The sequence below is a fragment of the Macrosteles quadrilineatus genome, unplaced genomic scaffold (genome assembly GCF_028750875.1).
Source record: "Macrosteles quadrilineatus isolate MER2022 unplaced genomic scaffold, UCM_ALF_1.0 Scaffold_3__2_contigs__length_128488019, whole genome shotgun sequence".
NCBI classification, from domain to species: domain Eukaryota; kingdom Metazoa; phylum Arthropoda; class Insecta; order Hemiptera; family Cicadellidae; genus Macrosteles; species Macrosteles quadrilineatus.
The window spans coordinates 54319828-54341246 of record NW_026542596.1 but is presented as its reverse complement, the minus strand read 5'-3'; the positions used below and the strand labels follow the sequence as shown (position 1 = coordinate 54341246).

The 21419-nt window shown below is 34.2% G+C and overlaps 2 protein-coding genes across 2 annotated transcripts in view; one reads left to right on the top strand and one right to left on the bottom strand.

Annotated features, from left to right (window-relative positions):
• The window catches only part of LOC128990884 (two pore potassium channel protein sup-9-like), a 181094-nt gene that overhangs the window by 12206 nt on the left and 147469 nt on the right, over positions 1–21419 (bottom strand). The window lies entirely within an intron of this gene.
• The window catches only part of LOC128990885 (zinc finger protein 239-like), a 172285-nt gene that overhangs the window by 52820 nt on the left and 98046 nt on the right, over positions 1–21419 (top strand). The gene's annotated exons all lie outside the window — the stretch shown is intronic.

Sequence of the window (21419 nt, the reverse complement as noted above, 5' to 3'; positions counted from 1 at the left end):
AATGTATCTTAGACCACAAGAACCTAGATTTTTAAGAATCTTTCAAGTATGGGCTTATCTGAATAGGAAATAGTCCTTTCCCTCACAAGAACACAGGAAACACAAACCTTTATGATATACTCAAAAGCTCGAACATTTCATCTCACTACCATTGGACCATTGGGCCTTAAACCTCTGTTTTTTTTTTCAAGCAAGCCTTCCTTTGTTAAAAATAATGCCAGTACCAGTAACCTTGAAAGTGCACAATAAGCTGTTCTAGCTGCGATTCAATCCCATGGTAACTTGTAAGCTTGGCCCTCTGTTAAAAAAAATAACCTTGAAACATTCAAATATTTGTATATAATGTAAGGCTCTTGTGTTTCTGGTACCAGTGTAGAACTATTGACATATCAATAAAAAAAAAACACAAATTCAGCTTAAAAGCCATGAAAGTAAAAAAATTTCAAAACACACTCCATTAAAAAAAAAATGTTTAGAATGTTCTAATTTTGTAATAAGCTAAAATAAAACACAATTGCTTTAATTTGTTAACACTCAAATGAACAGCTCCGTAATTAAATGAGAAGATAGTATTCATGGAGGCACCGACACAGCAATTAAATTTGTGAAAGGCGAGTTTTATGCAGCAAGGAAACTGACGTTGCCTTGGCTGCTTATCCCAGTCATTTAACTCGCCCTCTTTTAATCAATTAAGCTAAAGTTGAGAATTAGAATAAGCGTTTATATTAGCAGTCTGTTTTTGACGTTAATAGCCCTCCTAGGGTTTGAATCTAGAAGCATTAAACTTGTTGAATAATACAATATCTGTTTTTGAGATGGTAGAGAAGCCATTGAAATATTAGTCTTTCGCGGTTTTGTTCCAATTTTATTATAATAAAAGAGTTAAACCAAATATTTGAAATGTTGTGTTTGGCTCGTCAGAGCTGTAATAATGGAAAATAATTATGAAAATGTTAACAGTCAACATAGGTACTGTAGTTGCAAAATCCACAGGCGAGTACATCTTGGGAATCTATCGTAAATAAAATTATTCACCGAACAGTCTTTGACTATCCAAAAGTCAATGGTAGTAAACATACCATTTTCATGTTTAATGTAGCCTATGTCTCTGTAACAATTTTGTGTTATATTTTCTACATGACATCTCTCACGTGGAACTTCTTGTGAATAACTACGGTGAAGAAACTCTTGAGGGATAATAATCATGTATTTATTATATAATGTATACTTCTGACACTGTAATGTATTCTACATTTTAATGAATATAAAATGTACATAGAGCTTACATTTATAATAATTAAATAACAAAACACCCGATTTCATCAAAGATAACACGATAATCATCTCCTTGATGCCAGAAGAAGTTTCATGACTGTTAGAGATAAAAGCTTTATCCCTGTTTCCTCCTTTAGTGTTGATACAAAAAAGTACCATCGTAAACGGGTCATGTTGTTTTACAGCCAATTGCCTTCCTCTTGGGTATTACTTCTCAGGGGCTTGGACTTAGCACTTTTTGTGATTAGCTTTATCGTCTTTTCTTATCACTTCTATTTATTGCAAAACATTTTTGCCAATCCATTGACAAATTTTCTAGAGAAATTCCCCTTTGGAATATAACTGAATGGGTTTGCAATCGTAAATTGGGAATATTTTTTTCGGTAGGGTGGTATCAGAGTAATTTGCTTTAGCTCATTATTTAACAAATTTTCCAAACTAAATCAAAAGTAAAAAAAATGTTTTGCAGTTTCTAAGCTTTTTGATAGTTTGAAACAGGACCCAACGTCCTTAATAATTGGGCTTTAAGTAAATGGTGCAGGGCAAAGAACACATATTCTTAGGGCCCTTTCACGCGTCACAAGGCCACTGATGGCTGCTACCAGTTACCGGTTACTGCAGTGGCTGCTCCTGAAAGCCCCCATTTAAAACAATGTTAAAGTAGTAGCGAGCAACCTGCGACGGACACCGGTGGCCGCCACCAGTATCCTCGTGTGAAAGGGCCCTTAGGAGCAGAGCTGTGGTCTCATTCATTCAACACCTTTGCCCTTGGTGGGTCATATAAATCTAATCAATAGATAGTTTTGAAATACATAAAACTATCAATAGCATAATGCTTATACACATTATCTTATATTTTTATGCAATTTTACACTTGAGCCGGTGCTAATCCCTCCAAAAAATGTGGCAAGGCTGCTTAAGTGCTGATCGAGGAATCAACAGCCAAACTTGTATAGCGACTAAAGGTAAGGGATCGTAAGTTATCAGCAGACGCACAATGAGTGATGTATCCCTTCTACAGTCGATTAGGCTGCCCTTTGACCTGCATAACTGATGTGCCTGGACCTACTTGCTTGGAAGCTTGATAACATTGCATTGTGATGCTGAGTCATGATCTGCATGCAGAAGCCAAAGACATATCAAATAGCACGTCAATAGGGGCATAGGGGTGATTTTAAGCTGGGTTTTCATTTTTGAAATTACCATATTTTGTACTATAGCATTAAAATACCATTAACATAAAACGGTGCACATAGACTCCTAATCTTATCGTCAAATCTGATCTGTTTTAGCGTATTTCCTATATAAGGAATAAACTATTACCGTAGGTCTCATGGTAAGACCTGGGCCCAGGACTCATTTACTTTTTCGTTTTGAGGTCCCCAGAGGCCAAAAACACCATCTCTCGTTTATGTTTTTTGACTATTGTAAAATATGAAATTATTGAATCACAGCTGCTTATTTCCATTAGAAGAATTGAAAACAAGGTAGATGTCGTTTTGAGAGGTTTATCTTTAAATGAAAAATATTTTTGTTTCTTAGCTTGGTTTGTTAATTAATGATGCAATACATGACAAAAAACATCAAACACGGGCAAAAAGTGTCCTGTCAACCCTTGCTCATTTTCCGACCAGATATCCGCAATTTTGTATTTTTTACATTAAAATTTTTATCTTTGAATTTTTTTAATCGATCTTTATGAAACTTTGTATGTATGTTAAGGTAGAAGAGATCCATGTTAGAAAAAAATTATCTTGATTTTACTTAAAATTTCAAAATGGCGGCCATTTAATTTTTAAAACTTAAATTACTCAAAAATGGCTTATTTTATGAAAGAAATGTCATGTACACTTTTATTTAGCATTTTTAATTCCCTATCAAACAATACCAAGATCGAAAATGCTAATATTTCAGCTACAGTATTTCTTATTCGATCTTTTCGACCTTGGTATTGTTTGATAGGAAATTAAAAATGCTAAATAAAAGTGTACGAGACCTTTTTTCATAAAATCTGCCATTTTCGAGTAATTTAAGCTAAAGAAATTAAATTGGCCGCCATTTTTGAAAATTTAAGTTGAATCAAGATTATTTTTTTCTAACATAAATGGCTACTATTTAATAAAGCGATAAAAAAAAAAAAATTATACTTGATTTTCTCTTAATTTTGGCACAATGAATCAGTACGTAAATTATGTCCCCACCTTTTTTGAACAATACGTGACCAGACCTTACGTGAACCGGTATAAAAGACCAAACCTTATGATTTACATGGAGAAGAGAAAGCAGAAAACTACATGTAGGAAGAATCATAAAGATGAATTGGTCAGTTGATTTCCATTTGACATTGAGATAGTTAATACAACCCTCGCTCATAACACAATTTTTCAGAACAACAGTCTTGTAAACTTCAATAAACTAAATCTTTGAGTCAAACAAAATCACAAAAGAGGATTCGTATCTGAACCAATAAGCCCCACAAATGAGACCCTCTGTGTCAAAGAATCAGGAACAAATTTCTTTTGCCAATGATATTGAAAAAATCTTAAGCTTTATTGTTTTGATCTCTAAACCTTTAATTTAAAAGATGTTTTACTGATTATTAGATCTGTCTTCCACCAACTAAAACCTATTATGTTTTTCTAAATTGTTTAATTCTATTTCCCATTCGTGAATTAGTTTTTACTACATTCCTCATTGTTGCACATAGGTTCAGTACTACTATATATTAAGTGTTTTAGGGCTCCAGAATCCAAAGACTATATGTAAAACTTTGCATATGCACGGTAATACTCACAAGCGCCCTTAAATAAATTGGTTTTATCGGTAATAAATGCTAGATAGTAAGCGACAGAGTGCATCGCATTAGATTTGAACTGATTAAAACAATATATAAATAATGGAAAGAAAACACCTTCTACATAACCTTAAAATTGTCTTCAGCCATTCATCAAAAGTAGTCATCATTAGTAGGCCTATGATAAACCAAAGTGTTTAGTGTTTAAAGTTATATTAGAATTCAAACGATATCACAGTTGGTCCGTATTATGTGTTGGTTAGTCTATGGTATTATCTTCTTCTAAATAAAATAAAATTTGAGTTTTGTCTGTACATTGCTCAGAATTATATATTTTTAGGCTATTTTTACGTTTTATACATTAAAGAATCAGAAACGAGTCTTATCTCTATTTCTGTTTGTCTGTCTGTCTTACTTTCTGTCTGTCTGTAACACTCAAGATGGCATTTTACGCTATCTTCCCCAGGAAAACGAGAGTTCCTATCAAGATCCAAGTCATTTTAATTTTTTCACTGGATTGGCGGGAGTGTCTTTAGCCATTAAAATATGGTCTCACTACTTTGTAATTAAAATTACGGCCGTTCAAAAATGCAGTTTTGTGCGATTTTTGTCAAGTTTTCGTCCAATTTGTATCACATAATCATCTATGAAATAACGAACAGCTGTTCTGGTCAAGATTATTATTTCTAGCTGTCACTGATATGTTTACAAATGTTGTTTACGAATACCACAACCATTTTCGATCACGTTTTGAAAGCATATCCCAACCAAGTGAGATTCAAAAAGTTTTTCTTACATAACGGATTGCATTAAAAGTCCGAGGATAGAAACCTAGATCAGTTTAGAAATGGGAATAAGACATAAACCATCGTCAGGAATGATAAATCTGTATTTAAGATGAAAGTTATAGTCAATGTTTAATGTCATTAAACTCAGAGAAAGTATGACGAAAATCACAGTCAGAAGCGAGTGTGCGAGTAAGTGGTGAGTGGTAAGTGGAAGGTATGGGAGAGGGAGAGAAGGGGGAATGAGAGATCTTGGTGTTTGTCCAAACACTCAACCCTCCTTGCATCCTGGCCCTCAAAAAGAGGCTAAATTGACTCCTGAATTCATAATAAGGTGGCAAAGATTGAAGTCGGGAAAGTGTAACACATTCTGCCGCAGGCCTTGATTCCCCCATCTTTCCCCTCTAAACACTTTTGTCTTTCCTTTGCCGTTTAAAATGTTTCAGATTAACTATCGTCCTCAGAGATATATACACTGTAAACTTTTATTAATATAACATAGATTATGTAACACATTAAATAAAGATATATCCTTATGTCGACTCAATGTCAATTTTAAGGTAGTTCCGACCAGTAAATGCAGTGTAGTGATTTGTATTTTACGATTTGTTTCTTGTTATTTTAAAAAGTGTCAAAATTATTTTAAACTAACTTTTAATAAACGGTCGCTTGTCCTTTATAACCAAACAACATAGTACAAGTCATATAAATATAACTACTCATGAAGACAGGATTTAAATTTTATAACAAGATTTAAGAAAGTTATCTACCTACACCCTACACGCTATTCAAAGTGGATGGATTGAATTGACATAGATTCAACATGCTTATAGATCAAGTGGAGACAATTTATGTATGTTCTGCCCGATGTATTAACAAATATTAAAACCAAATAATATATTTGTAGACTCTTTATTGTCTTCCCAAAAAGGAGCAAATATTAGATGCACTCAGACAACGTCAAAACTACAGTATTAAATGATATGATGAGAAATATACTCAAAACATTTAATTTAAACGTAGAGTCATTCAGGTTAAAACTCAAAGAAAACTGATCGGAAACGGGTTGTCAACAATGAAAATTACCAATGACCCGCTTTTTACTAGAGGAGCGCCAGAACCACTCAGCTACTTCTTCTCAGCAACCAAGAGTTGAACCTGATGTTACTCTAGTAACCACTGACACTAAAGTAATTGGTGTTACACGATCATGTTGTAACACTATAACCACTGATAGTAACCGGTGATCCGTGTAACTCCGGATAGTAACTCCGCGCCGCAGCGCGTGACGAATGTCCGCGTCGTGACGTCACGGTCGCCATAGCAACGCCGCTTCCTGGATCAAGGCCAATTTCCCCAGTTCTTGTGCTGTAGTAACCACCGCACTATAGCCACACCACGGCCACCTACATCGCATATATTAACACCACAAAACACCAGACACAAAGCCCTGCTGTCTCAATCTCAAATTACTACGTGTTAGACCTCAAATGTAGGGATGGGAAATACGCATTTTGGTAATTGTCGAAATAACACTATCATTTATGTCACCTATTATTTTCCCTCTCAGCGTTATTTTCCTTGTTCGGGTACTACGACGTTATAAAAATAATATGATTTTTAGTAAACTATTAACTAGAGCTCGCTTTCAATTAAGTTAAAAGAATTATGTGGTCAGGGTTATTTCACTTGTTTGACTTTTACGTTAAAAAATAATATATATAATTCTCAGTAAACTATTACCATTAATAAAACCATAGATAAAACATACTCGTAGTTCCTTAGTAGATTTCCCATCCTTATGAAACAGCTGAAGCCAATTTTATTGTCAGTTCTGTCCGGTTTTCTGTAGATGTCGTGTTTTGTTTACAATTTGTTTCTTGTTATTTCAAGTAACTTAAACCTCGTTTAACCAAATAAATCTATCTAATCATAAACAATAACTCGTCCACTAGCTATATAACCAAACGAGACACAAATAATGAGAAATTAACCCTAAAACAATAGAACTATGTTTATGTTATATCTATGCTATTACCAAGAGTTTACTATTAATTAATAGAACGACACGGTCAGCGTTATTTCACTAGCTCGTTCTAACGGTTCAGAAAACGTTACAAAAATAATAGGGTATTTTCAGTAACCTGTTACTAAGGTAATAGGTGAATCTTCAGTAATAGTGTTATTTATCTTATTATGTTATGTAACGCCCACCACTAATTCAATGGGTGATTCGCTGTTATCAATTACAGTAAACATATAAAGCAAATGATTAGTATACTGTAACTGTTATGATAACAGCCAATAAATAGTATATTTCATTACTAGGACCGTTTCTTACGTACGAGGCGAAGCCGAGGACGGGAATGATGGAGCAAGTGTCGGAAAAAAGCTTTTGGTACGAGTTATGAACGGTACTTTTCATCACGTCGCAAAAATACACACATACAGAATAACATATCTCAGTAGTATTAAAATAGTTTTAGGCCACTCTTTATCATTGAAAATACACTTCCCAACTTACATATGGTTTCATAATTGTAGATTATTTAGATAAATGTATTAATAAATACTTCGTCACTTAAATTAATCAACTTAACATTTTGTAATTTGTACCAGTGTCTAAGCTTTATGTATTCCTCTTCTCATCCTTCCCGTTATTTATCCGGTGAAAAGTGATAAGTTAAGCTATTTTCATCAAATCATCAGTAATGTTAGACATATGAACTGGAGTTCATAGTTTGTAAATCAACTTTGAGCAATTTCAAACATGCATTATGTTAAAAACACAGCAAAACAAACTAATGCCTGTTTCTGTAGATTGTGCAACAATAAAAACAGCTGTTTCAAATCATAAACCCGTATCATAATCCGTAACAAAACACTAGCGTGAGTAGTGAGTAAATGGAGAACTAATCGAGATCGAGGGAAAATCAACTGATCGATTTTCCCTCGCCCTAAATTAGAGCTTGGGAAACAGCCACTTTCATTGATGACAGCTGTTATCGAAAATAGTTACTTTCGGCGAGGAGTGATGAAATAGTATATTTCATTACTAGGACCGAAAGCGGCATTTTCCGACGCGCGCTTAAGTTTCATGTGTGAGGCAAAGCCGAACACAGGAAAACCAAATTTCACGTGCGAGGCAAAGCCGAGCAGGTGAGAGTCATTTTCACGTACGAGGCGAAGCCGAGGACGGGAATAATGGAGCAAGTGTCGGAAAAAAGCTTTTGGTACGAGTTATGAACGATACTTTTCATCACGACGCAAAAATACACACACTCAGAATAACATATCGCAGTAGGATTAAAATAGTTTTAGACCACTCTTTATCATTGAAAATAACACTTCACAACTTACGTGTATGGTTTCATAATTGTAGATTATTTAGATAAATAATGTATTAATAAATACTTCGTCACGTTAATTATCTTAACATTTTGTGATTTGTACCATTGTCTAAGCTTTCTGTATTCCTCTTCTTATCCTTCCCGTGATTTGTACGGTGAAATATGATAAGTTAAGCTGTTTTCATCAAATCTTCAGTAATGTTAGACATACTTTGAGCAATTCCAAACATGCATTATGTTAAAAACATAACAAAACAAGCCGTTTCTGTAGATTTAGATTGAGCAACAATAAAAACAGCTGTTTCAAATCATTAAATTAAACCGTAACAAAACACTAGCGCGCGTAGTGAATAAATGGAGAACTAATTGAGAGCGAGGGAAAGTAAATTTAGAGCGAGGGAAAATCAGCTGATCGATTTTCCCTCGCCCTAAATTAGAGCTTGGGAAACAGCTACTTTCATTGATGTCAGCTGTTATCGAAAATAGTTACTTTCGTAACGGAGTGATGAAAACACTATTTTTTCTTTTTGTCTACGGTAGTGGAATTTTCAATGAAGGATTCACGCAAGCATTTAAGGTAAAGCATTCCAAAATCCAAATTCAACAAATGTTTGTGATAACGCCGGGGATCAAACCCGTCCCTTTGTGAAACTTCGAACGCCATATTAGCCAAAGGTGATATTCAGCCATGCCTCATGACTAGTGAAGTTTTAGTGCGTTAACATCGACTAAATATTTGCCTGTTATTTAAGGGTAGATCTAAGTGCCCTGTTAAGTGCTATTTGCACTTAACTCTTTGGCAATAATTCTATAGGATGTTACTTCTTGTTCTTAGGTTATAATGCCATAGGACTAGCTAAAGAAAGATGATAACTAAAACGTTTTCTTTGGTTAAAGTAGCTAAAAAATTAGTGTAAACAACAAAAAAGCCTCTCCTTAGCTTAACCGGCCAGATCTAAAAAAATGTCGTCATATAGTCCATAAGGGTAATATTCAGGAAGTATCTTAAATGCATGGTTATTGTAAGCAGACAATGTCGAACTCCCACAAACATCAATGCAAGCGTTACTAACATAGCTCAAACTGTCTTAAGCAGATCTATAAGGGATTACAGGCTGTAATACCCCTCCCCGGGGGTTGATACAGGTGGAGAAGGGGCTACGAGACTATTCAGCAAGTAAAACGTTTAATTTAAAGAGGCTACCAGTCGATATAATAAAGTGAAAAATATTGATTATATTGAATAGAAATTGAAAATCTACTTATTGGAAAAGGTGTACTGCTCTTGGAAGGCACAGGTATGATACAAAAGGGAAAAATCTCATTAACATGGGTGAACAACATAATACTTATCCAGAGCCTAAATCTATCAAGATACGACATTATCAAGTGGGAGTGGGACGAGGACACTTTTATAACTGCTCAATAACCAATTAATCTATTAATTCATTGCTTTAACCGTCGCTAACTGCTTATTTAGAAACTGAAAAATGATATTAATTTAATCTAGGCTGGAATAAGACGACAAAACACAATTATTTTAATGCATAGAGTTACACTAAATTGCAAATTATCCATATATAGAGTGAAACAAAAAATGTCTACAAAACCGAACATAGACACAAATAAATTACCAGTGGTTGATTGTAACGGTAGTAAAACAATGATTTGGGTGACTTAATAAATAAAGTATTGCAAAACAAGTTTAACCGAACTTTATAGTCTTCGAGATTGTTGTTTCAAGTGTTGTTGTTTGAGTTGGTTTCAATCAAGTTATTGCAGGTTGACAAAGACTGTTGCGTCTGATGTCTGGAACATCTTGCATTTCTCTCTCCTCCTACCCTTCTATACACACACTTTACACACTAATTCGTTCGATCTGATAACTTCAATTTCGATCGAAATTCATGAACTGCCCCCATCTCCTTAAAAGTTGGGTAGGTTGGATTTAGGTTAGGATAACTATTCGTGCATATATTTCGAAAGGGAAAAAGAATATTTTTAATTCTGAATATTAAACTATCGTGTCCAATCATAACTTAACTTAATCTAAGGAGTTGGGTGCAGTTTTTCTGCCATTCTGATTATATTTATAGTCTACTCCCTGTATTAATTTTATTTTCCTTATCGTTATCCATAAAAATTAATAGGAAAATATTTCAGCAGTGTCATTATTTTTTTTATTAAAACTATTAGGTGTAACATTTACATCACCTCATTCTAGTACTTTTAAGAGAGATGGAAAGCTCCTACAGGGCACGGACAAAAAAATAATATATCTGGCTTATTAGTTTAGACATTCAATTTAACATTGATACAAACCACATTTCTAATTTTGCTGAGGCTTATTTTAAAACATGTTTACCAACCAATGAAGATCTCCTTCACGTACTCATGGTCAAAAGTAAATCTAAGACTTTCAAAATAACTCTTTTGTTATTCACCACAATTCTTGATTCTAACCACAAAAAAAATTTTCAACAAGCTAATGCAATTTTTCAATGTGATTGCCACAAGTTTCTGATAGGTGACAACAATGCTGGGGAAATCGAATGACGTCACTTGCGGACAACATCTGTCTGTTCCTGATAACACGATACGACAACGACATTGACGCTGACGAGTAGAATAGAACGCGAAATTGTGTCTCAGCTTTGGTCGTTTTAGTGGCTACTTACAAGTAAAAACATAATTACACTTATGGAACATTTATAGATATCTAGTGATTTACTCACAATTCACAACGCGATGGGAACACGGTAAGGAATAGTGTGGTTATTAAAAGTTGCAGCCCAAAATTGATTTTAGAAACACAACTTCATTGTGCCACTCATTTTTAAAAATTATCTTTGGCTTGATTTAATCAGCTGTGAGTAGAATAAAGTTAATAACTTGGTCGACACTATACTAGTTGTTCTGTCCGTGCTTCGCAACGGGGCAAGAATACTTTATAAAAGAGCACGAATACTAGAAATAACCTGGTATGGATCATAGACATAAACAAATGACGTTGTTGGCTCGCATCCTATACTAATATCATTAACATTTGGCAGTTCCATTCACGCAATGTTAAATAATATTTATTTTCGGGCCAAAACCGTCATTAGTTTATGTTTATGATACATACCGGTTCTTTTCAAGTATTCCTGATAAGAGAGTTAGTAATGTAGGACGTAGAGTTTAAATTATTGACAGTACAAAAACAAAAAGAAATTACACACACGTACCATGCAAATGGTACAGACAAATCTCAATCGTGCCTATTGCTTATTTTAGTGAACGTTTTTGATTATTTGCTCTATTAAACTGTGTGGCAGAATCAAAACTAACTTTATCGTAACGTAACGTAATACCAACGAATAAAGAAAAAGTAAACAAACAAACTGTAAATACAAACAGATATAACAACTAATGCATCGTAAATATTTTAAATGTGATTAAATACTGCCCTTTAATTGATGTTCGTGTCTTTACGAGAGGATTCACAGAAAAATTTATAATTTTAATGAAGTTTCATTTAAGTATGGGGTTGATAGGTCTGCGGCTTATGGTATTCTCAAAGGTTTGTGGTTATGGCACTGATAATATGGCCAAAGTTGAGTGAACCAATCAAAGTAATGTACCTCACCAACCGTACAGTCTTATAGTCAGGTCTGTGGTGTTATTTGCCACGTATATTGTCTATGTATTACAACTTGGTTGTGGTAGAGGTGAAGTTGAGGAGGAGAGGTTGGTTATTTAGATACTGTACAGTGCAGCCACAGTTGAGTGAACCAATCAAAGTAATGTACCTCACCAACTGTACACTCTTATAGTCAGGTCTGTGGTGTTATATGCCACGTATATTGTCTATGAATAACACTCTGGTTGTGGTAGAGGTGGGGTTGAGGAGGAGAGGTTGGTTATTTAGATACTGTACAGTGCGGCCACAGTTGAGTGAACCAATCACAGTAATGTACCTCACCAACCGTACACTCTTATAGTCAGGTCTGTGGTGTTATTTGCCACGTATATTGTCTATGAATAACACTCTGGTTGTGGTAGAGGTGGGGTTGAGGAGGAGAGGTTGGTTATTTAGATACTGTACAGTGCGGCCACAGTTGAGTGAACCAATCACAGTAATGCACCTCACCAACTGTACACTCTTATAGTCAGGTCTGTGGTGTTATTTGCCACGTATATTGTCTATGAATAACACTCTGGTTGTGGTAGAGGTGGGGTTGAGGAGGAGAGGTTGGTTATTTAGATACTGTACAGTGCAGCCACAGTTGAGTGAACCAATCAAAGTAATGTACCTCACCAACTGTACACTCTTATAGTCAGGTCTGTGGTGTTATTTGCCACGTATATTGTCTATGAATAACACTCTGGTTGTGGTAGAGGTGGGGTTGAGGAGGAGAGGTTGGTTATTTAGATACTGTACAGTGCGGCCACAGTTGAGTGAACCAATCACAGTAATGTACCTCACCAACTGTACACTCTTATAGTCAGGTCTGTGGTGTTATTTGCCACGTATATTGTCTATGAATAACACTCTGGTTGTGGTAGAGGTGGGGTTGAGGAGGAGAGGTTGGTTATTTAGATACTGTACAGTGCAGCCACAGTTGAGTGAACCAATCACAGTAATGCACCTCAGCAACCGTACCGCACCTTATAGTTAATTTTGCGGTGTTTTAGTATTGTATGGAGGAAACTTTTACTACAAACGAAGTAAAATCCACTGCTATTCGTTCACTTACGTGATTATGTATGTAGCCTACTTTGATAAGTACATATCAAAGCTCTCATAAAGTGTATCTTTATATTTTGGCTTCATTATAATATTTATAGTTGATTTATGTTTACTAAAGGTTTGTCAATTCGTTGAATTCAAGCTCATTTTCTTCTGCTCCGTTTTCAAATTACAAAAAGTTCAAACATAGTGTATGTAATGTATACAGTTCTCTTTGTAAATTGTCTCCGTTTTAGTTGACCCTAAAATATTTAAGTACACTAGGTTTATTCTTGTTAAATCAATCCAAACAAATGGATAAAATAGTTTATTAAAATCCATTGTAATATTTACTAAAGCCTACAGGAATAATCCCTTCTAGTACATAAGTATTGATGCTCGCCACGAATGGAAGAACCCATCTTAATGTTACAAGTTTCATTGTATACAATACAAGAGTACAAGTGGCCAATGTAAACACCAATATTGATTGTTTACAATGGTTTTGCGCCGAGTCGCTATCGGCTATCGTTTCAGTCGTAGGGATCAATCGCAATAATCTCATTGCTCAATGATTAACAAAATCGTAAAAAGTGGAAATAAAGTATTTTAGTTTAATTTTAAATCAAAAGGTTAGACCACTTCAGATATAGTCCGTTTTAGACAACGGTTTGAGGGAAATAGGACAAAGTTGAATGCTTCACTCACGATTTGAGCCACAGTCAACACTGGCTCTATTTGGTTTGATACTACGATAAATTGCTCAAAATATATAGTTAATAGATTAACCTATTCGATTTGTTAAAAAGTTAGAGTGTAGGCCTACAAAAGAAATCAGAAATTGACACTCTCTGCTCGAGTCCAGTAATCTTGGACACCTGGAGACTATAATCGCCTACCGAACTTGTAAAACTTAGCTTCAAGTTAGCACTTATTTGGTACACTGTTGCTCCTTGTTCATATTTTATTAACTACATAAAAAATAACAAGAACTAGGTGAACCCGTGCGAATTCGCACGAATTATAAATTAGGATATTATAGCAACGTTGATAGAAGTTACGTCGTTGTATTGACATTGGTCTTGAGCTCGATCGTTGGCTATATGCATTCTAAGTTCTTTTGCTGTTCATTAGGAGTATTTTGCAGGACTGAACTAATCATGATGAAAAACTTGCGCGTATGGATTAAAATCAATCAAATGTTGAGTCAAAATGTGCATGAGTTTAGTGCTGCAAGAACCATTAGCTTTGTTTAGCATTCTTCCTTAAACAGTGGTTTTGACGTCCGTAGATATAAATTTGGGCATACGTGGGATGCTCCATTTCTGACGGTTGAAAGGTGTCAATTGAGTAATAAATTGTGCACCTTTTACATGAAAGGCCCTCCACCGTTATGTTCTTCAATTTTAGCTAGAGTGCTGACCATTGCGAGCGCAGAGTTGTACGATCTAATGATCTTTTTGTAGTTTCTGTAATAAAACAAACGTAATAGAATTTGTAAGCTTTGAAGATCTTGTTTTAATAAAATTGTTCACGTTTTTTTACACGTTACATAGTCTGAATGGTTTTGAGAATATGGTAAGTTTTTCTTTAACGTAATTTCCTCAGTTTATCACCATTAACCAAGAAGTATGATTTAAAAAAACATTTCGGTAGATGTTAAAAACTTTTGCTTTTGGTCCTGTGCTGTATGAGGACAGCGAGCAGGCGCGCTATGCAATACCCGCATCACACGGCTGTGCCTATATTGACACTATGCGCCGTCACACTCGCGTAACCAACCTGCTTATTGAATTGTTTTGTTTCATCAGAGACATTTATAAGAATTATAATCATAACATAGTTTTATTCTGTTTGAGTACATTCATAGCGATTACCTAGTGGTACCTTAGTTATCATCTTGAACTTCCGTGAACTTAATTGCTTCAAAAGGCAGTGACGTATGTGTGTACCTATATGAATTTTGCATCGTGAATATAATGTAGAATGGAGTGGATATGTGTAGCTTTGTGACTGATTGTTAAATGCCAGCTGTTTCTTTAGCAAAGGATAAGTTTGGTACAGTTCCGGAAATAAAACAATCTACTATATTTTCCCAGTAAACCTTCTGATCGTTAGGCGAGCACTATATCGACTCAACTACCCAGGTACGAAATTAGTCTTATATTTCATAAGACATTATGCTCAATCCTTGTATACCTATATCACAACTGTTTATTCTATGTTTTGCAATCATCCCTGCCGTATTGATTGTAAAAATTGTTCAGGCCAGTTAAACAAAAGTTAATCTTAAATTTAAATAAAAGTACTTGACTTAGCCAAATAAAATTAGCGTGAAACAAAAAATAGTAAAATAAACAGTATCAGAACTCTGAATCATACTTTCTCCCACTTGTCAAACCCCCTTGTTATGGTTAGTAAATGTGATATTTTATAGGGAAACCACACAATTTTCAACATTTAAACCATAATTCTTACAACAATGGAGGTTGTTCCATTCTATTTAGAGGTAATAACAACCCCCCCCCCCTCAATAAGAAGGAATACAGAATTTGAATGAATCGTCTGAGCCATAAAACAAAATCATGAGACGAAAAACGCCTGGAGATACCATAGATTAGTACTCACATACAAAATCTCATAAAAATCACAGGTGTGGTCTGTAGCCTGTACACATCCACATCCAAACCCCCCACGCACATCACTTTGAAAACCACTTTTTTGGATTCAAGGGACCGAAAACGTATTATCCCACCCAAAACTCAAACTCGAAAATTTTGACACGGTCAATTATAGAATTGACCTATTAGAGAATTGAATTATATGATTTGTTTCCAGATCTGTCTACTTCCTGGCCGATTTTTATAGTTGTAGCATAAGGGCCTGGTCTTATAATTTAGAAAATATGGACTATGGATTTTTGCTTTTAGCGAATTTCCCATATAGGGAATAAGCTATTACCGTAGTACTCATGGTAAGACCTGGACCCGAGACCGATCTAATTTTTCATTTTGAGGTCCCTAGAGGCCAAAAACACAATCCGTTCAAATTCATATATATATATATATATATATATATATATTTATATATATATATATATATGTCCGTTAGCGCGATAACTCGAGCAAAAATGATCCGATTTTGATGAAATTTGGTACAAACGTGTAAACCTACGTTTATTCAAACGAGTTCGCGATCCAGCATAATCGGACCATGGGAACGGGGGTTTATGGGGGGTTTTATGGGGTAAAAATGGGTTTCTCCCATTTTTCAACCTAAAAACAAAAAATTTTGCGATTTCTTTCTAAACCGTTTTGTAGAGCTTAAAAAAAAAATAATTTAGTATATTGAAGCGCTGTTGTATGCCTAACGGTCACGGAGAAAATTCAAAAATAGTGTAATTAAAAATTCCCATGTTATTCTTATGGAGAAAATGAAAATTGTTGTAGTTTACTTGTTTATGGGTATATATTGATAAAATTTGGCAAATTTATTTATTTCATCCTATACTATTGACGTATGGTCAAAAAACACTTTTTACCTTCCCCGTAGCAGCAAACCTAAGCACTCGTTAAATCTAATGTTATTTAAATAGGGAATAATATGTCTTATTTATGGAAATATTTTAGTAAAAATGTAATCAGACGAGTTGAAATTCGCTTAGTCTGCAGGTTTGCTGCGGCGGGGGTATTTATACTTCTTATTAACTTCTACCCCTATATATCTTATATGGAGATAGCTAGAATTATATATATTATATAGGGGTAGAAGTTAAAAAGAAGTATAAGAAGCAACAATCCATAGTTCATATTTTCCAAATTACAAGACCAGGCCCTTATGCTCCATCTATAAAAATCGGCCAGGAAGTAGACAGATCTGGAAACAAATGAAGCCGAATCTTAGATCAATAGAGCCAGCGTTTGTACATTTAAATAACAAAGTGAGTGATCGGAATTCATGCAGTCAACAATGAATATTACATACGAATGGGTGCACAGATGTCGGCCGACCTGTCATATGTTCCACCAGACTGTAATTTCTTCATGAATAATATTTGTTCTAAATTCAACTTTAGATTATATACTGACCGTTGGTTTTGAGAATTACAATACGTACCTTACCGTAAAGTGAAAAATTATTTGCGTATTTATTTCACCCTTACAGTGATCTTACACCATATAATAAGGTGAGAAGCAGACATAATCAATGTGCTTCTTAAAATATAATGTTTAAAAGAGTTGCAGACCTCATACCCATAGCAACACATATACAAGAAAATAAATTGTAAAAATATTAGTTTCATAAAATTACCTATAACGCTATCAAATGCATAGCGTGATAGAATTACCAATATAGGTCCTTTATAAAGTTGATGAATAAATATATTTAGTATTATCCTTGCTTTATGGTAGGTTAGAAGTGTAAAATCGCTAGTAAGTTCTTTGAAACAGCAAAATAAACTATTGTTACCAATAAATATTTGGTATAATCAATAACACTTAAAGAGAAAAGAAAGTTTACCTTTATTGCATACAATACATTGCACAGTACAACATCGGAAAATGTGTCTTCATAAAAACCAAAGCTTAGACGCCCGAGTAACGTAGAAAAGGGGATTTTAAGGACATGATATATAAGCTGTCCTGATGTGTATGCTGGTTTTATGATATTCCTTTGTGTGAAATTCAGCCAAGTCGGTTCAGATTTTTTTTGCATTCGTCTGGAACGTGCAGACACTAAGAAACTATTAGTCCAATCTGAATCTTTAAACGCATAAATCAATTTGTTTCATTGTTGTACAAATATACAATATACGATAGACAAATAGACGAGCATTGCTAACCAAATAATACACAGTCAATGAGCTGTTTTAGTCGCAATGTTGTTATTCGTTCAACATCGGTGGTTTTATTCAAATATAATCGGTTATACAATTCCGAGCAAATCCCTTCGTGTTATTCCTATTGTGACACCCAAATCTGATGCCAAACAAACAAGAGACAAAATTAATCCTTGGAGATTAATGTGTAAAAGAGTCGTAATATTGTTCTACACCCATTATCATTTTGACAAAGTTCACTCATACACACACTGTTCCTCACTCAATACATTATTTTATGGTCAAACAAATTGTGATATTGTGAAAATATTTAAATAAGTTGATGCATTACTATAGTTTTATTTGTAGCTAGTACTAAGTATAACAGCAATCAAGTTTTTGTTACGAACCGAACTAAGCAAATAACTTGTTACTGACTAACTCGACGTAAATTTTACTAAAAGCGTTTTAGAATTTTACCAAATTGTAGCTATGAATCAACAACCTCCATACCACGATTTTTTACAGAAACTGCATGGAACATGAACATAAACAAATGACGTAACTGTCCCGAATATTATTAAACGCATAACCTCAGATGGTATGGACTTTTGACACTTCCGTTTAAACATGTATAATTTCGAGCCAGTGACGTCATTTCTTTATGATTATGATCAATACAGTTTCTGTTACAATATCATTGGCACACGAGCTGTTCGAGCGACCAATCTAAGGCTTGTGTCGACATACCATCATTGTGGTATGTATCAATCAGCTGTTTGGTGAATCAATGTGAAGTATCCCATCGTTGATGTTCCAATTCAAGTTGGCAAATTCTGCTAATTTGCATTGGACTGCTGCCTATCCCTATCTACGAGACATTTAGTGTGAGCCACTTACAGATGTCTTTTGGCAGCAGATCGTTGGTGATAGTAAAATTAGTAATTTGATGTTTAATCTGTAATCGGTTTGTGGAAATGTACTAATAATAATAATAAATAATAATAATTTAAACAACGATATAATACGTGAAAGCGATTTCTACGAAACACTACTCATCCGTTAATAATGGACGGATTTTTACAAACGATGTGTCAAAATGAAGTATTGTTTGTGTAGATGCCCCCTTTCACCAACTCCTGTAATAAAAGTCCTCGGGCTTTGCCCCACAGGCCATCTAAATCCCAATGTATTTCTTATGGATAAAAGATTTTGTTTACGTAAACCAAGATAAAAAATACTCCTCAAATACTCCTTGAGGAGTATGTTTTTATCTATGCTTAAACGGACGAATAATTTGTATTAATTACAGCTGTTCATAGTAAACACATGATACACACAAGAGCGTTCATTTTCAGTTTCGATAACTGGAGTGGAGTGATTGATTACATTATCCTTAAGTCGACTCTTTTAATTACGGTAATTGGAAATTATGACTGTTATTCGTTTTGAAATAACGCCCGTAATACTTTGCAATTGCTCGAATTCGAGCAGCAGGTGCACTAGTTTAATCTGAATATGGATTTTCATTCATTCATTCACTAAATGTTACTACTTAGTTTACAGTAAGGTAGTATCTTTGTACAACTAGTAAAAAAAAATTGAAAGTGGAGAAGAGGCTATCAATACCAGTAAAATAAAATTCACTACTTCAGGTATAATTAAATAATTAAACGCTGTTCATTGAACAGAAACTGCAACACCCAGAAGCATGAAAACAAATCGTAAGCATTATCTTGTACTGCGCAGGTAATTTCATGGAAGGGTTCATTTAAAGATTGTGCGAGTCTCATCTCAGAGCATTTCTCATGCATTTTGACAACCGTATTAAACAACAAACCAAAGTTTCTCTGTTTATGTAGCTCGTGTTTAGGTTGAACGTAGAAACAGATGAAGGAAATAAACATATTTATTAGAGCTTAGCTTCATAGTAAAATATTCTCCACATAATTCTCAAATTACTTAGAGTAGCAGTGGGTAATTGAAATAGTTATTTGTGTAACTAGTGGGCAAAGTGGCACTTTGCTGCACACGAGAGGAATGATCTCGAGTGCAGCAAAGGCCTTTTGCACTCGTGTTACACATTATATTTTTCTACAGTCACTATAAAGCATATAAATAATTAGTCTTTCAAACACTATACAACACGTTTTTAGGTTCAGCTGGCAACACAAATAGGTGCCCTAGAGAAAGTAGTACCCGGTCCGTATCACTCCGCTATTTTTCCTCGGCAAGAAATGTGCTCCGCGTTTTGAGAATATAGTTCCGTATGTTTTTGTAATTTGAAGTGGTTTCCGCGCCTAAAAAATGCTTTAAAGGTATTTTCTTGTTTTTAAGATCGTAGGAATGTTTTAAAAACGTTTAAAAGAAAAGTCCAGAAAGTTCAGAAATACCGAAACTATAAACACGAAATTCAATTCAATCTTCTTTATTCATTCTTTTGTACAATATATACATAGAATAGTTTCAGGTTGTACAACAATTCAAACTAGCCTAAGTGACAATCTCATCCACTCTATGCAGGAGACTGAAAAAGTGTTTATGTATTCATTATGACTGTGATGGGCGGAAAAAATCTTCAAAAGAATACGGAGCTATTTTAATCAGATATTCTTTTAATCTTTTTTTAAATTTGTTTTTATTACTTTCTTTTTTAATTTCTTATGGAATTGTATTTAAATATCTTTGACCGATGTAGGAAGGTTTCTTTTCCAAAAAAAATTGTTTGATGTTTATATGTTATTATGGAGTCTTTATGTCGAGTATTGTATTTATGAAGGGTTGAAATATAATCTGAAGGACGAGAATCAGCTTTCTTAATTGCTATTAAAATGCAGTCAAAATATACTGTCCGTAGACTGTCAAAATATTGAGTTCAACGAAGTGTTTTTTCACAGAGGCATCACGCTGTAGTTTTAGCATTATTCTAATTGCATATCCTTGCTTTTTTAATATATTTTCAAGATTAATTTTTGAAGTTGCTCCAAATAAACAAATCCCAAAAGCAATATAGGAATGTATGTATGCAAAATAGATTTTACGCATTGTTTCAATATTACAATAAAAAGACATTTTCCTCAAAGCAAATATTCCAGAACTAGTTTTTGGTAAAATTTTGTCCACATGGTTATTCCAATCTAGATGCTGATCAATAGTTAAGCCAAGAAACTTAGTATTTGGTTTTGTTATAATTTGCCGAGAATTCAAATCTATCACTGGTTTTCTCTTATTTCTGTTTTTTTTTGTTTTAAAATTAATACAATTAGTTTTTTTTCTACATTCAAAAATAAATTATGATCATTGAGAAATTTATTGATGTTTTCTAATTCTAGTTTACAATTTACTTCAGCTTCTTCCAAAGTCTCTGATGATAATTTCAAGTTTGAATCATCGGCATATAAAATTAATTTTGAATTAGGTTGGAATAACAAGGCATTTTCCATATTTTTCATATAACATTTAAATAACAGAAGACCTAATATTGAACCTTGTGGGACGACAAATTTAACAGGGCGAGTTTCTGAAGATATACTAATAAGTTTATTTGAGTTTGATAGAAACGTTACTTCGACATACTGACTGCGGTCACAAAGATATGACTGAAACCAATTTAGAGAATTTTTCGATATTCCTAAAGATTGTAATTTTTGTAATAAAATTGAGTGCTTTACACTGTCAAAGGCTT